This window comes from Otolemur garnettii, unplaced genomic scaffold (genome assembly GCF_000181295.1).
Source record: "Otolemur garnettii isolate 467f Iridium unplaced genomic scaffold, OtoGar3 scaffold00019, whole genome shotgun sequence".
Classification (NCBI taxonomy): domain Eukaryota; kingdom Metazoa; phylum Chordata; class Mammalia; order Primates; family Galagidae; genus Otolemur; species Otolemur garnettii.
Window position 1 is genome coordinate 2,898,643 of NW_003852414.1, and position 16,574 is coordinate 2,915,216.

General features: G+C 43.8%; 1 pseudogene; it reads left to right on the plus strand.

Moving 5' to 3' along the window:
- Nucleotides 1-380: 380 nt before the first annotated feature.
- On the plus strand, nucleotides 381-4,073 carry LOC100949872 (annotated as a pseudogene).
- Nucleotides 4,074-16,574: the final 12,501 nt, after the last annotated feature.

The following is a 16,574-nucleotide window of genomic DNA, read 5'->3' on the forward strand; positions in this document are numbered from 1 at the left end:
AGGACGTCTGTAAGTCTTATTGTCTGGGCATCTTCAACCTTGGCTTGTTAATAACATTTTTGGTGTCTCCCTGCCCTATTGAGAACAATGGAACCCTAAGACAAGATTTAATGTGAATTGTGTTTTCTATTTATTGTTAATGGTGTGATGGGAAAAACCTCAAAGTCTCAGAAATTCAGTCCTGGGATTGTCTGCATGAGTGAGTCTAAGACGGGTGTAGAGGTACATGGTGCTTGCTTGCGATTCTTGATGGACAAGCACACTCCATTTGTGGCAGAGCAGATGGCCAGACTGCTCTTGGAGTTCAGAGTGTGTCTATGGATGTTTATATATACACAAACATGCCTGGAGCAGCTGTCTGCCTGTGTCTCCCTCGTGAGATGGGAGTCCTGGATCCCCAGGTCTGCAGCCCGAGGCACTTCCAGTTCCCGCCCCCCCCTCCTTGTGCAGTGAACATCAAGGTGGAAGGACTACAGGTTGGTCTCTCTGGGGGACTGTTCTTACCTTTCACTACAGGTCTGAGAAGCCATCCTGCACTCTTTGATCACTAAAGTCATGTAGTTGGGGAGACAGATTGGAGCTGAGGAGGGGTAGGGAGGGAGACAGGGTGGTCATTGATCTCACTGAATTTGAGACTCCAAAGAATACAGCCAGATGCTCAGTCCAGCACTCTCATTTGAACTTGAGAAGACCAGCTGGAATCAGCCTGCTCTCCCTTACATTCACCTGCTTTCTTCCATACCAGTGTAGTCTGATGTTAAGTGATCTGATTAAAAAATAATACGTGACAAGAAGCTGTGGAGAAAGGGGGCCTTTATCTGGGCTTGAATACAAATGAGGCAAAATTGACGAGGTCTTTACTTATGAATTTAATATCATCTACGTGGATCCTGTTATAGGAACGATTTTTGAAGATGTTTTAACAAGTACTTGCTCATCAATATCCTCCTCTAAAAGCATTCCAGAGCCAGGGTGGCTGCCACCCTCTGTGCTGAACATGCACCTTTGACAGCCAGAGTCCCTTCTAGGAATTCCCCTTGCTAGAGCAGTGACAGTGATGCTGGTATGCATGTAAATGTTGGCTCACTGGAATCTCTGTTCCAACAATGAGTATCTGCAGAAATGGTAGGGGCTTTGTGACCAGCTAAGACTCATGTGAACAAGCATGCTTCTGTTTTGCCAAGTGTATACAGAACCCTCCCTCCACCTGCCTTTAATCTCATCTTTTCTCCTTGAGATACGTCCATCACATTCAATATATGGGAATCTTGGTGGTCTAGTTAGTCTCAAGATGTCGGTTCTATCTCCAAATGTCAGAGAGAGGAAGACTTGAGTCTGGTCAGTTTGTCTAGCACAGCTGTGTCTATGCCCAGAATGTGGTTGTTGTCACCTAGAAGAATGATCCTGCAGGGTCTGGTGGGTGCTTCTCCTTTCTCTGCAGGACCCAAACTGGAACTGGAACTCCTATTTAAGCCTTAGGAGCAGGTCCCACATTGATTGGGCCCCAAGATCACTACCCCTCTAGTTCATGTTCACATTCTCAGGCATTTGTTCCAAGATGCTGTGCCATCCTAGACTGGTGGGTGTGGAAGGGCTTTGAGCATGAGGCCCCTGCTTCCAGGGGACCAATCCTTTCTCAAAACCCTCAGGCCCTAGCTGAAATGAGGTCAGTGGCAAAGACCTCCCCCTTCTTTCCTTGTAAATTTCCCCTTCAGATTCTTGGCATTTTTTTCAGCCACGGGCTACAGTTAGAATGCCCTAACCCTGTGTTCCCCAATCCTCAGGCTACAGACTGGTACCTATCTGTGGCAGTCAAAAGCTGGGCTGCACAATAGGAGGTGAGCAGTGGTGAGTGAGGGAAGCTTCATCTGTATTTACAGCCGCTCCCCATCACTCCCGTCACTGCCAGATCTGAGCTCCCCTCCGGTCAGATCAAACCACCACTGAAATTCTGTAACATTGATCAGAGAATTTATAGATTCTCATAGGAGTGGAAACCCTACAGCAAACTGCACCTGCTAAGAATCTAGGTAATGCATTCCTTATGAGAATTGAATGCCTGATGATCCAAGTTGGAGATGAAATGCACTTGAATCATCTGAAACCAGTCTCCTCCACCCTGGTCCATGGAAAAAATGTCTTCTATGAAACTGGTCCCTGGTGCCAAAAGGTTGGGGACCCCTGCACTAGCCTCTGTCACCTGGTTTCTCTATTTTCTTTCAAGGGCCTGGGCCTCCCCTGGAAATTGGCATGTCACCCCCCACAGAACCCTTTGCATCAGGAGGGTTCTGGGGAGCTTCTTCCAGCCACAAAAATGTCTCTTCTGGGTTTTCCTCACAGTAATGGACACCCACTGGCTCTACAGTCACTTAATTACAAGAAGCAACTCAAATTCTCCTTTCCTAAGAGTAGAAATTGGTTCTGAAAGTTCTTGGAGGCTGACCCAGGGAAAGAGGTGGCTGAGCACTCATGTCAATGTCAGTGCTGCCCTTCCCAGCATCCTCTTTTTTTTTTTTTTTTCAAACCATTGACATATTTATAACTGCAGGCTTCTCCCAAGACTACAAAAACCTGTAGAGAGTGACTACTTTAGATATTATATGGTAAACCTGTAGAGGTCATGCCTTTTCTGGAATGATATCAGCCAGTGTGGAAGAAGGGATTGTGTGCTGTCAAGCCTTGCCAATCTGATGACGTTCCTGATGGAATTAAACCTGCCAGCTACAAGTCTTCTGAAGAAGCCAATAATCTCACTAAAGAATGTGAACAAGCTGAGTGACTTGGAGCAGTGGATGAGTCTCTGAGTGAGGAGCCTCCGAAGGCTGTTCTTCAGTGGGCCGAGCATGATGAGTCTTCAAGTTCCGTGAAGCTGATGATACTCAGTCACCTGATGCTGAATATATAGATTTGCTTCTTAATCCTGAGTGCTACACGGGTTATGAGGGACCAGAGGCTTGAGAGATATGGAATGTCATCTAGGAAGAAACTTGTTTTAAACCACAGACAATTAAAAAACCTTTACATCCTTTGGCTCCTGGTTAACAGAACACATTTTTACAGTTGGCTAGAAGGACTCTGTGTAGAAAAAAGAGCATTCTACAGAAATATCTTGTCTACATGAAGGCATTAGGATGCATCCGAGTGCCAGATATCTTTTACAAGATCACGGGTTGGAAAAGAAATGGGGACACAATATTACAGAATTTCAGCGGTGGTTTGATGACGTTTTGATGGAAGAAGGGCCAAGAAGGCTTCAGAGCTTGTATTTTCTCTTCTTAATAGGATTAAGCGTTTTGTCTAAAGTGTTACCATTTTACCAGATCTTCAGCTCTTCCTTGGATACAGTTCAGGATGTGAAAGACAAAATGCTACTTCTGGAAATACTTCATGAAATCAAGTCATTTCCATTGCATTTTGAAGAGAATTCATTTTTTTGCTCTACCTGAGTGACGCTGATGACCAGCCCCACCACCACTGACACCGCAAACAGAAAAATTGCAGTTTGAAGAAATTGGTTGTCCGGCTACATCTTCATCACCCGTGGTTGACACCACGCTACTTTCACTCCTCAAAACTCCATGTTTTTTTGTGTTTTTTTTTTGAGCTTTCCATTTAATTTGTTCCTATCTTGTTAGTACCTTAAGATTTCTTTACGTAGAGGAGAAACTATCGTTGGTTAAAGAAGCACATTTTTCTTTCTTTTTGAAACAAAGTCTCACTCTGTCACCTTAGGTAGAGTGCAGCGATATGACAGCTCACAGCAACCTCAAACTCTTTGGCTCAAGTGATCCCTTGCCTCAGCCTCCTGAGTAGCTGGGACCATAGGCACCTGCTACAACACCTAGCTAGTTTTTCTATTTTTAATAGAAACGGGGTCTTGCTCTTAATCAGGCTGGTCTTGAACTCCTGAGCTCAGGCAATCCTCCCACCTCGTCCTCCCGGAGTGCCAGGATTATAGGTGTGAGCCATGGCACCCAGCCAAGAAGCACATTTTTCCTCAAAGAACTCCTTTTTTTGGAAATTTCCCAAGAAAAGATGCTCATCAGATCAAAGAAAGTAGAACAGACAGCTAACTTTCCTTGCAGCACCAAATCCTGAACTCAGGGGGCAATAGTGACAACTGGCCCTTGTTCTTCTCTTGCCACATTTGAAGAACAGGTTTGTGTTTGTTTTTTCATTTTTGTACCATTCTTTCTGCTTCAGGTCCCACTGCTCCTTGTTGGCACCCCAGTATGGGGAATCCTGACGCCCTGATCTGTCACCACTATGCCAGGCCACTCACCAGCGTCCGGTTTTGACCATGAAGGGTAAAGCTGAACTTCCCTAATGGAGAAGCAGTGTTTGCATTTGGATGTAAGCATGTGTCCCGTGCCCCTGAATCCACCCCGGGCAGACAGCTTGCTCTTGTCTCTGCAGGCCCCAGATGTCCTGCTGCTTCCTCCTGTAACACACTCCTCGTCCCTCCACCATCTGTCACAGGCCTGCAGGTCCCTGGGGTCCACGCCCATCAGCACTCTCACAGAGCAGCTGCCCTGAGGCCTCTCATCTGCCTATGAACTGGTCCCTGTGTCTCTGCCCCTCTGTGGCCCTCCACTTTCTGCACCATAAATGTCAATTCTGTTATTGTCTAGACATGCTAAAATGTAATTTTTTTGAGGAAAGGGCATTGTTTTGCTTGTCTGAGTCCTTCCCCTCCCCCATGAGTTACATCACACAGCTGGTGTTGGGCAAATGCTTGACTCAGTGAATGGAGGCTCTCCAGGCAGCAGCCATGGATGGCCAGAAAAGGGACCAAATTGGCAAGAAAGCCACGTGCACAAGAGCTTTGGGGAGTCTGAGGCAGGCTGGGGCACCCTGAAAGGATGTCATGCTTGGAGGACTAGAATGGTCTTATAGCAGGTCCTAGGAGACAAAGTCCTCTTCTGGACAGTAATACTTTGTATGGTCTTGGGAAAGTCATTTATTGTTATTAATGACAATGTTATTGTTATCAATGCAATGGCTACCATGTTAAGTTCTTTGCTTCCCTTATCTAATTTCATCCTCACAAGAAAACTAGCCAGTAGTAGTATTGTTTCTGACTTTCAGATAAAACAGAAGTTCAGAATTTACAGCTGGTAATTGCAGGGCTGGGATTCCAATGCATGTGTACCGATTATATTTCTGCTACATCAAATCACCTCCCACTGGCCTTTTGGAGATCCTGTTGTTAAACAATCTCCAAATTTCCCCTGTATGTTCACGACTAGGCTGCAGTAGAGATAGTCACCTTTGCAAAAGAGAACACTGCCTCTCAGCACCAGGGTCTGCCTTGATTGCTATAGTGGGTGGGGTTTACACTCCTCAGCTTATCTTTGCACAGTCTATATACCACCTCTTGATAGAATTTGTTGATGAAAAATTTTATCAATACAAAAAAACCCCCAGAAATACCAAACCTACCCTGTGAAATGAGAGTTGCAATTTTCTATCAGCTAACTTAAGCATGACAGTATACAATAAGCAAGCATGTGGTGGGTGTATTGGTTTTCTGTGCCTGTTGTAATGAATGATCACCAACTGAGTGGCTTAAAACAATGCAAATGTAGTCTCTTCCAGTTCTAAGGTCAGAAATCTTAAGTCAACATGTCGGCAGGGCTGATTCCTCCTGGAGACCTGTTTCTTGTCCCTTCTAGCATTTAGAGGCTGCCAGCATTCCTTGGCTTGTGGCTACATCACTCGTCTCTGCTTCCATCGTCAGATGGATTTCTCTTTTTTAACTTCCTTCTTATAGAGACCCTTGTAAATACCTATAGGGTAATATCTCCCATCACGGCAGCCTTAACTTAGTCATATTTTCAAAATCCCTTTTGCCATATAGTGTAACATTCACAGATCCCAGGGATGAAAACTTACATATCTTTGGAGGGCAGTTATTCAGCCTGCCACAATTAATTTCTGGCATTTATTTCTATTTTTCTCAGCACTAACGAATCAGGAGATGTCATCAGCCTAGTATGGCTGAGAGAAGGGTGCCAGGTCTGGTCAGGCGCAGCAACTATTCTAGTGACCCATCTTAATTCTTTCTTCCTGTCTTTGGTAAGAGATTCTTACCCTCCTCCTCCCCTGGCCCAATTCCTTCACTGTGTCCATAGTTATACACTGAGGTGTTGATTTTTTAGTTATCTCACATGTAATCAGAGTGCATTTAATTCCAATAACATTTATCATGGTATTGCTAATGAGGCTTTACTTAGCTCCAATAAACTCTACAAAATCCCAGCTGTCCACTTTACGTAATACCCCAGAATGTCTCCTTCATGCTGCAGCTAAGCTTTCTACTTGATTTTGAGGGCTCTGGGCCTAAAAAGCTGGAACTGCAGGCAGGTTGGGGACCCTTATGTGAAATGCTTCCTAGAACACACAGCTCCACTTCTCCTCCCTGACTTTCAAGGATCTTTCTACTCAACTGTCTCATGCTAAGGATTGTGTGAGCTAACCCAGAAAAAAAAAATTACTGGAGAATTGTGGTTGGAGAAGAAGGAATTTCAGTGATGAGTTGGTTTAGTGGTGAATAAGGAGATGTTTGTTCTTGAATGTTCTCTTGTCCTTCACAGCCAGAGATAACCAATGCCTCCTCTCTAACCATCCACCTAAAAATGTAGGATTATATTTCTCAGCTCTACAATACTCTCTGCAATACTCTCTGGAGTTTTTCAGTTAACTGCTAGCTGGAAACTCATTGAGATATTTACCCCAGGTATTGAAGGTGGAGTATTTTATAGGCTGGAATTTCTTGAAAGAAAATTAGTGAGAGCCAAAAATCATCCTTCTGGAAGCAGGGGGCGCTGGGGGATACACTGGTTTTCTTCAAGGGAAACCTGGAAAGTGTGACACCCTTGGGTCCTCTGGTGGTGGTGACAAGTGCTCTAATATGGTCAAGTAAGTGGTGGCCAGGTGGAAGGTGGGTGGTGTGGGGCTGGGCATGGGAGGTAGGGAAACAGCTGCAAAAAAGAAAGAGATTTGCTTTCCTTTAACTTTTTATTAAAAAAATGTTTAATCCATGGAAAACTTGGAAGATACACAGAATAAATACCCTAGTTTTAACCAAGCATTACCATTTAGCCATTTTGCATTCTCTGACTCACACACCTACGTGTGTGTGCATATCTATGTGTGTGTCTATGCACACACATACAAGGTGGCCATAAAGTTCTTATGCAGTTTAATTTTAAATCAAATCAAAATTTAGTTTTAAATTGCATGTGGACTTTATGGCCACTCTATACATATATTTATGCTTTTTTCCTGAACCATTTAAAAATGTGTTGACAGCATCATCACCCTCATGCCTAAGTATTTCAGCCTCTTACATCTCCTAAGACTCAGGACATTCATTTATATTATCACACCATTTTAATGGCATCTAACTTCAATAACATTTAAAATATAGCCCATGTTTATATTTCTCCAACTATCTGAAGATTTCTTTTGTAGCTTTTGTTTTTCAGTCCATAAAAGGACTTTAAAAATACCTTTTATTTTATTTTGACTTGCTAGTAGAAAAATTGTAGGAGCAAGAAGAGATGCCTGAAGAGGATTGTCAGGAATCTTTTTGGGCTAAATTATTGGGTAAGAGTCATGCCCTGTCAATGTCATGCAGTCTGTAAAAAAAAATTGTTTTGGATTCTGTTTCTTTGAATCCAAGTTGACATTAAGTCGTGATGGATCACAGGGTTTTCTTTTGTTGCTTTGGGAGGGTCTTTTCTTAAATTTTTAAATATTTATGTATGTATGGTGAATATGCCAGAATATTAACAGCTTCTCTTAATGTTTAATCCAGGGGTTCTCGGACTTTGGTGCTCTTAAGAATCACTTAGAGGGTTTATTAAAAACACAGATCCTTGACCTCTGCCATCATGAGATTCAGATTTAGTGGGCCAGGGGTAGGGCCCAGAAGCTGCAGTTTTAAAGACTATTTCCAGGGGATTCTGACACTCAAAGGAAGAAGGACTTCATAAGTTAGGCTTATTAGAGGTAAACTTTAAAAAACATGTTGGCTGGGTGTGATGATGGCTCACACCTGTAGTCCTAGCACTCTAGGTGGCTGAGGCAGGCAGATTGATTGAGCTCGGGAGTTTGAGACCAGCCTGAGCAAGAGTAAGACCTCATCTTTACTAAAAATAGAAAAATTGGCTGGGTATCATGATAGGCACCTATAGTCCCAGGTATTCAGGAGGCTACAGCAGGAGGATTGCATGGGCCCAGGAGTTTGAGGTTACCATGAGCTAGGCTGATGCCATATTACTGTAGCCTGGGGCAACAGAGTGAGACTGTGCCTCAAAAAATATAGATAAATAAAATAATAAAAATAAGTCTTCAAAAATCAAAAAATACATATATTTTTAATTCCAAGAGAGTGATTTCACTAATGATGAACAATGATGAAGAATAATTATAAAAAAATTGCACTAGTGTGAGTGGTGCCTGTAGCTCAGTAGGTAGGGCTCCAGCCATGTACACTGACACAGAGGGGTTTGAACCTGGCCCAGGCCTGCTAAACAACAACAACTGCAACAAAGAAATAGCTGGGCGTTGTGGAAAGTGCCTGTAGTCCCATCTACTTGGAAGGGTGAGGCAAGAGAATGGCTTAAGCCCAAGAGTTGAGGTTGCTGTGAGCTGTGATGGCATGGCACTCCACAAAGGGCAACAAAAAGACTCTATCTCAAAAAAAAAAAATTGCACAAGTGCATGTGTATACACACACACACACACACACACACGCGCGGAGGTGTCCACTAATTTGCGCATGTATGTTCTAACGCGATACTTGTTATATCATGTGAGTAACTATCCATTCACCTATAATTGTGGAAAGACCACTGCAAGGTGAAATGCAAGCATACTAAATACATAGTGAGCTATGACATTCTTCTTTTTCTTCTTTAATTCCAGTTAGGGGGAATGACTGGAACCCAAGTCAAGGCTGTCTTTGCCAGACCACTCTCTTTGGATCACCAGGAAAAAAGCCTGCACTGGATGACCAGGCAGGATGATATATTTTCAAACATATAGGTATTTGGTCTAGAAAAATAAACGTAGAGCGAGAATCTCTAATAGACTACTTCACTGGGTCCTGTTTACTCCTGGAAAAGTTCTCCCCAGACATAGTGAGGATTCAAGGTCAATACTTATCTAAAAATGAAACAAATGCCCCAGTCATGCTGTGAGTATGTTCTTGAAATAGGGTGGTTTTTGTGTCACTGGGGGCGGGGTGGTCTCTAGGTGGACCACACTCGGGGCGAGACTGTCGAAACTTTGTGGACCCTGTCATCTAGTAGGACAGAAATAGTCTTCCCGCAGATTTTCACTTCCTTGCCCTGTGTGAGAAGTGTTATGCCACTTCATAAATGTGAACGATGTCAAGGTCCTTTCAGGGTTAAACGGTCCCATGGTTTCTCGTGTTGGGGCCCTTAGGGTTGGTTAGGAGTTCAATATGGAACTCGTGGGATCATGTACTATGCCAAGAGAGACATTTTTTAGAATCGAGCAATTTTTTTTTGAAAAAAGAGATTAGAAAGTGTAAGGAGCCTAAAGAGACTATTTAAAAGAGATATGAATATACTTAGGCTGGATTTAGACTTAGAGAAGAAGGATGAAGTAAATTATCTCTCTATCTTGAGTTCCTTTTTTTTTTTTTTTTAAACAAAAAGGTGGTTTACTAAAATAGTTTCTAAGCACAGTTACTTAGAGTTGGTGATATTTTGGGGAAGGAACCACCAGCTGGTTCAATGATAGTACTAAGTACTCTGAAATTTTTTCTGTGTGAAAATACAACTATATTAATTAAGATTCAGATGGGTTTACTCACATCTACTGGTGTATAAATACCTGTGCTCTGGTGACTTGGCTAAATTTAAAAGCCCCTATTGTTTGATGAATTTCACAAATATTGCATTTCATGTAATAGATGTATTCATAAACCCAATAATATGTATTTAAAGAATAGATGTTTGCTATAGGATACTTTTTTTTTTTTTTTTTTTGAGACGGAGTCTCACTTTGTTGCCCTGAAAGAGTCCCATGGTTTACAGCTCACTGCAACCTCAAACACTTGGGCTCAAGTGATCCTCTTGCCTCAGCCTCCCAAGTAGCTGGCACCTGCCGCTACACCTGGCTAGTTTTAGAGACCAGGTCTAGCTCTGGCTCAGCCTGGTTTTGAACTCCTGAGCTCAGATGATCCACCTGCCTCAGCCTTCAGGCGTGAACCACGGTGCCAGCCTGTAGGATAATATTTTTGAAATATAATACAACTTTCATCAAGCTTCCCTTTTTCCATTTTATCTTTTCTTTCATTCAAGCTGTGGGACTATTCTGTGACCATTGGTCTTGAAGGGGGAAATGAGTAGAAAGCGGAAAAAAAGATGCCTGTTTTTTAAAAAAAAATTAATAAGAAAGGCAAGGACTCAGGGAGGATTTGTGGGAGCTCCCTGTGAGTAAGAACACAGCTCCTCACCTCGTCCTCCATGTCAGCCTGCCACACTAGGATGGGTGTCCAGGGCCCAGAGAGAAAGGTAATGCAGCGAGAGGCTAGTGGAGTGGGGACAGGGAGAAGGGACCAGGCAGATAGGAGTGGAGTGAGCCGCACAGCTGGCATTCGGCCCAGGACCACTCCGTTGGGGGTGGGGGCTAACTGTAACCCCCACCAGTGCCTTGTAGTCTGATTAAACCCTGACAGAGAACCTCCCTTAAAATGTCCCTGAAAATGCCTAAGAGAAAGAGGCGGGGTTCTAAGAGAAATGAAAGTAAAAAGGATACCCCTTGATAGGGTTTGGATATTTGTCCCCTCCAAACTTCATGCTGAATTTCCATCTCCAGAGTTGGAGGTGAGGCCTAGCAGGAGGTGTTTGGGTCATGAATGGCTTGGTGTCTGCCCCACGGTAATGAGTCTGTTCTGGCTTTATTAGTTCATAAGAGGGCTGGTTGTTAAAGGAGCCTGGTACCAACTCCTCTCTCTCTTGCTTCTCCTCTTGCATGTGACACACCTGCTCCCTCCTTGCCTCCTGCCTTGATTGGAAGCTCCCTGGAGTCTTCACCAGAGGCAGATGCTGGTGCCGTGTTTCTTATACAGTTTTCAGATTGTAAGCCAAATAAACCCCTTTTCTTTATAAATTACTCAGCCTCAGCTATTTCCCTCATAGCAAATGCAAAATGGACTAAACACACTCTTTATGCCTGTACTCTGCTGAGCTCAGTAACATGCTGAAAGTTCTACTGAGCTGGGACCATTGTAAAACACAGCCCTTTACACAGGCACATTGATGGCACCTTGATTTTGCCTGCTATGGTGCCATTTTTGCATGCCTACATTGACACTGGAGGGGAGAGAGCACATACTTCATCTCTTGTAGTTTTTTTTTTGCAGTTTTTGGTCAGGCCTGGGTTTGAACTGGCCACCTTGGGCATAGGGAGCTGGCACCCTATTCCTTGAGCCACAGACACTGCCCTCTTGTAGTTTTTTTTAAAGAAGTGAAATAAATGCTTCTGCTAAGGTTAGTTTTTCTAAAACACAGGTGTAAAAACATTATTTATAAAGTAAACTCTTTCAGATGCTCCTATCTGCCTCTAGGATGCCTCGTAAGCATGCCATTTCCCGTCAGGCCCATTGCATCATTCTAGCTACTGTGGCCATTTCTTATCCTTACTTCCTACACTGAGGGCAGACATGGGAGTCTACTCACTGCTCCCCAAGTGCTCAAGTGTCTTCATCCTCCCATAGCTGTGCTCATGTTCTTCCTCTGCCAGAAAATCCCATTCTTCCATACTTTCATTCACTCTGCTTTCCCCAACACCCCTCCCACATATATCACTCAAAGCCCAGAGCAACATCCCTTTCTAAATCAACTTTTCCCACACCTCACTCCATCTTCCCCACCTCCAGGAAAAGAATCATAGTAGTGGGTGTTATGGTACTTAGGGCTGTTGAAAAAACATTTTAGACAATTAAATTAAACAGAGTTCATTTGAGCAAGGAACAATTCATGAATCAGGCAGCACCCAGAACCAGAAGAGGTTCAGAGAGCTCCATCCCGCAGTATGGCCAGTGAGCTTTTATAGGTCAAACACAGAAGCAAAGTAAAGAAACCATCTGATTGCCAACAAAGGCATTTGCCTTATTTGAGCAATGTGTGATCAGTTGGCTGCCTATGATTGGCTGAATTTTGGCTTTTGGTTACAAAAATATATTTCAAAACTAGTTTTTTGTTTGTTTACATATTAAGTTAAGTTGAAGTTTGTTATGCAGGGACTCAAATCATGAAGAGATCCTCAAGCTAATAGCTTCCTTCTTATTTAATTTAACAGCTCTCGATCATCTTTATGAGTGGTAAAAACTTGCAATCGTGTGTTTCCTGAGGATAGACACTGTGCTGTTCATTGTCTTCTGCCCTCGCAGCTGGCAACAGAGGTTTACACATAGTAGTCACTCAGTTGACATTTGTTGGCTTTAATTGAATGATGGGAAAATAAGTCCTTGGTTATTACTTGCCTATATGGATATATGTTTTATGTGAGCTACTTATGGTTCAAGAGGAATCTAATTAACAGGATTTCAAGAAGTATCCTGCAGGAAAGGTCCCTAACAGTCTTTCACGAATGCTTGAATAGCTAGCTGTCAAGGTTTGTGTTTTTGCACCAAATATCTCAACAACCATTTGCGTATTTTTTTTTTTTTTGAGACAGAGTCTCACTGTATCACCCTTGGTAGAGTGCTGTGGCATCACAGCTCATAGCAACCCAAACTCTCGGGCTTAAGTGATTCTCTTGCCTCAGCCTCCCAAGTAGCTGGGGCTACAGGTGCCTGCCACAACAGCCGGCTATTTTTTTGTTGTAGTTGTCATTGTTGTTTAGCAGGCCTGGATCAGGATTGAACCTGCCAGCCCCAGTGTATGTGGCTGTTGCCCTAACCACTGAGCTATGGATGCCAAGCCATTTATGCATCTTCTATGCACTAGACACTGCTCACAATTACCCTGGTTCTGTTTCTATTGTGCCAAAGGAAAGGGTAGGTGGTAGGGAGGAAGTGCAGAAGGAAATAATGGAAGCTCAGCCACTTTGAGTCCTTTTTGCCATTCCTATCCAGTTACCAGGGTCCCCAAAAATATTCCAAGGTGAGAGGAAGTTTGGGATGCTCTCCAGGGAAAGAGAGGAGACACCATGGTGCAGAAATCTGTGACTATTGGCAACATTGAGCTCAGAGTGTGCTGGTTGCCTTTGTGCTCCTGAAAGGAAGGTCATCTGAGAGTGGAGGGTAGACTCCTCTTGTGCAGGCTAAGAAGTGGGCAGTATGAGTAAGAAGGAGCATTTTTACATCCTGTGCTTGGCATACAGCCTCTGGAAGCGACAGACCTTCCAGGTCTTTTGCTTAAGACCCGATTGAGTCATATTTGGCTGGAGAGAAGCTCTGCAGCAGGGAGAATTCTGGCAAACTTTCACACTCCTTTGCCACAGATGGAAGTCACATTTCCATAGATAGAGGACGGTTAGGATGGTGAACTAGGCTCAGAACCAGAGACTCAAAGTCCATGTATCCACGTTCAGATTCTATATCCCAATACGTACCTGGTCCCCTGCTCCATACTGTGCAGAACGTCACCATGACTAGGACATGGACATTATCTTTAAAGACTCTGTATAACTGATGCAGAACAAAGGGCTAATATCCATCAGCAATTAATCACTCCTGTAAGGAAGAAAATTACCTGCCAAGATTAATGGCTACTGCCCCTTCCCGGTCTATCACTCACTTGGCTTGTGGAATATTCTGGAATGCAGGCCAGGGCCTGAGGTGAGAAGAGCTCAAAGGAGGCCTCAATTCCAGAGTCACTCTAATGTTCTGTGCCCAACAGCCATGCCTGTCCTCTGGGCCAGAAGCCAGGGCCTTGTTGCAGGGCACAGTCCTATGGGAACTTTCCTTCTGCTAGGAGCTAAGCCTGGGAGATAGAGGCTGTGACAGAGAAAGAGGAGTGTCTACAGGAGAATCCACATCTCGGTGACCAGGCCCCTGATGGGTCTGAACCTCCCTATGGATACTGCTTATGCCCTTGAGATGAGAAGGACAATGGGAGGAATATCATTGTGAAATATTTTGATGCCATTTCTGACCCTGGTGTGATGTACTCAAGCTCCAAGTTCAATCTTCCATGTCCCCAAGAGGAGGTCTGGAGGCAGATAGACTCTTGTACCTGTAAGTCCTGCCCTGCATGGTGTTGTTGGCCTGTGTTGTATGGCTCAGGTGTGTCCAACCTGTGGCCCACAGGCCACATGTGGATTTTTGGAGGACTTTTTTGCTTATTTGAGATGTTAGATATCATGAAAATTATACAAAGACCTTTGTTTTATTTTTTTGCTCATCAGTGTTCATTAGTGTTTGTGTACTTAATGCATGGCCCAAGACAACTCATCTTCTTCCAGTGAAGTGCAGAGAAGCCAAAGGGTTGCACACCCTGGGTAGGTAAAGCCAACAACTGGTTCTTTCAGAAAGGAGCCTTCCCTTTTTTCCATCTCTTTTGATCATCTTCCTTCTTCCATCAACTAGTTCATCTCCGTTTGGTTACTCCAGCCTTTCCTGACATCATTTTCATCCCTACACCTTTCTAAAATGGTACTATATAATAATATACACAATACTTACACTTAAGAATAGAAGACAACAAGGGGAAAAAAAAGATGTGGGTTTTTTATGTTTTTATTTATATATACATATAAATAAATATATATATTTATTCACCTCTCTAAGGGCAAGGTTGAAAGGATCTTTGGAGCAAAGCCACTTAAACATTTCCCTTTTCTCTAAACCCTAGGGCAGTGCTGAGGGAAGAGGCCTTGAGGTTGCTGAGTGGGGACCTGTCCTAGTTTATGGAATAGGTGCCATATTTGTAATTTTCCATTTTTTTTTTTTCAGTTTTATCTGCTCTCAGAGGCCAGTGCTGTTCCCAGGGCAGAAACAGCTGCTACTGTGTTCTGTGCCAGTGACTAGGAATTCCTTAGCAGGGGAATAGCAGGGGAATCATGGTGGCACCTGCATTCTAGTCCCCTCCTTCTTCTCCTGCTGGTTGGGCCCTCAGCAGGGCCAGCCTCCGCAGGTTTATGGAGTGAGGCAGTCCCACTGGGAGACTGAGGCACAGATTGCTTTGATTGACACATGTCTCCTGTGGAGGCTACCAAAGTATTTAATATTAGCATTAGTCCCCTCCTTCTTCTCCTGCTGGTTGGGCCCTCAGCAGGGCCAGCCTCCGCAGGTTTATGGAGTGAGGCAGTCCCACTGGGAGACTGAGGCACAGATTGCTTTGATTGACACATGTCTCCTGTGGAGGCTACCAAAGTATTTAATATTAGCATCAGGTTAATTCCACGGACTCAGAAGCAACTGTGAACCTCCTTCATGGTGGATGTGGGATGTCATCGGGAGTGTGCTGATGAAGAGATGATGTGCCAGTGGATTCATGGTGCCCTTTCTGACAATGACACTGAGGGACAGAGAATGATGAGCCCCTTGGGGAGAGTCACCATGCTTTACCAGCTTGGTGCAGTCCCCATAGCAATTAGAATGGTCTTTGCTCATTGTAGGTACTTGGTGTGTATTTGAAAACAACTGATATGATCACTTGCTGATCTGTTAACAAATATTAGCGCCTACTATGAATAGGTTCATCACTCAGTCCCTATTTGGGTGGGACTGAGCACATTCTCCTGGGATGTTGGCTATACTGTTAGGTAGACCGAGGATCAGACGGGTCAAGGAGCATATCTGAGAAACAGAGGCTGACTGCTGAGAGGCATCCTGATGGCTAAGGATCAATGGCTGGGTGGATGGTAATGGCCCAGATTCTCTACAATTCCTTGAATATTTACTTTGTGCCACTCAATTCCTATAACAAATCTATATAGCTAGCATTATTCTCTTCATTTCTAAGCTGAATTTACTGAAACTTAGAAAAGTTAATTTCCCAAGGCTCCATTCTTTTTGTTGTTGTTGTTGTTTATTTCTTTTCTTTTGGGGGACAGGGTCTTGCTCTGTCATCCGGGCTGGAGAGCTGTGGGGTGACCATAGCTCACTGTAACCTCAAACTCCTGGGCTCAAGGGCTTTTCCCACCTCAGCCTCCTGAGTAACTGGGACTCACTGATGCCCACCACCATGCCTAGTTAATGTAGTAAAAAAAAATTATTTAGAGATGAGGCCTTGCTGTGTTGTCCAGGCTGGTCTTGAACTCTGGGCTTCAAGCTAACCTCTCACTTCAACCTCTCAAAGGGCTGGGATTACGGGCATGAGCCACCACATATTGCCTCTGTCCCTTACTTTAAACAATAGAACTGGAATTATAATCCAGTTTTTTTAAATCCAAAGGTTTAAACAGAGTCTATACAACAGGCTTGAGTGTGGTGGTATTAATTGTCAAGTAAGGGTCTCTCACTGGAAGCTGTGCTGTAGGTGTTAAGGTAGCAAGCAGGGAAGCAGAATTAAGGATCTTTTTCATTCATGACAGGGCTGCCCAAGTAATCCCCCAGAGGAAGGGAATTTTCTCCCTCCCTCCCT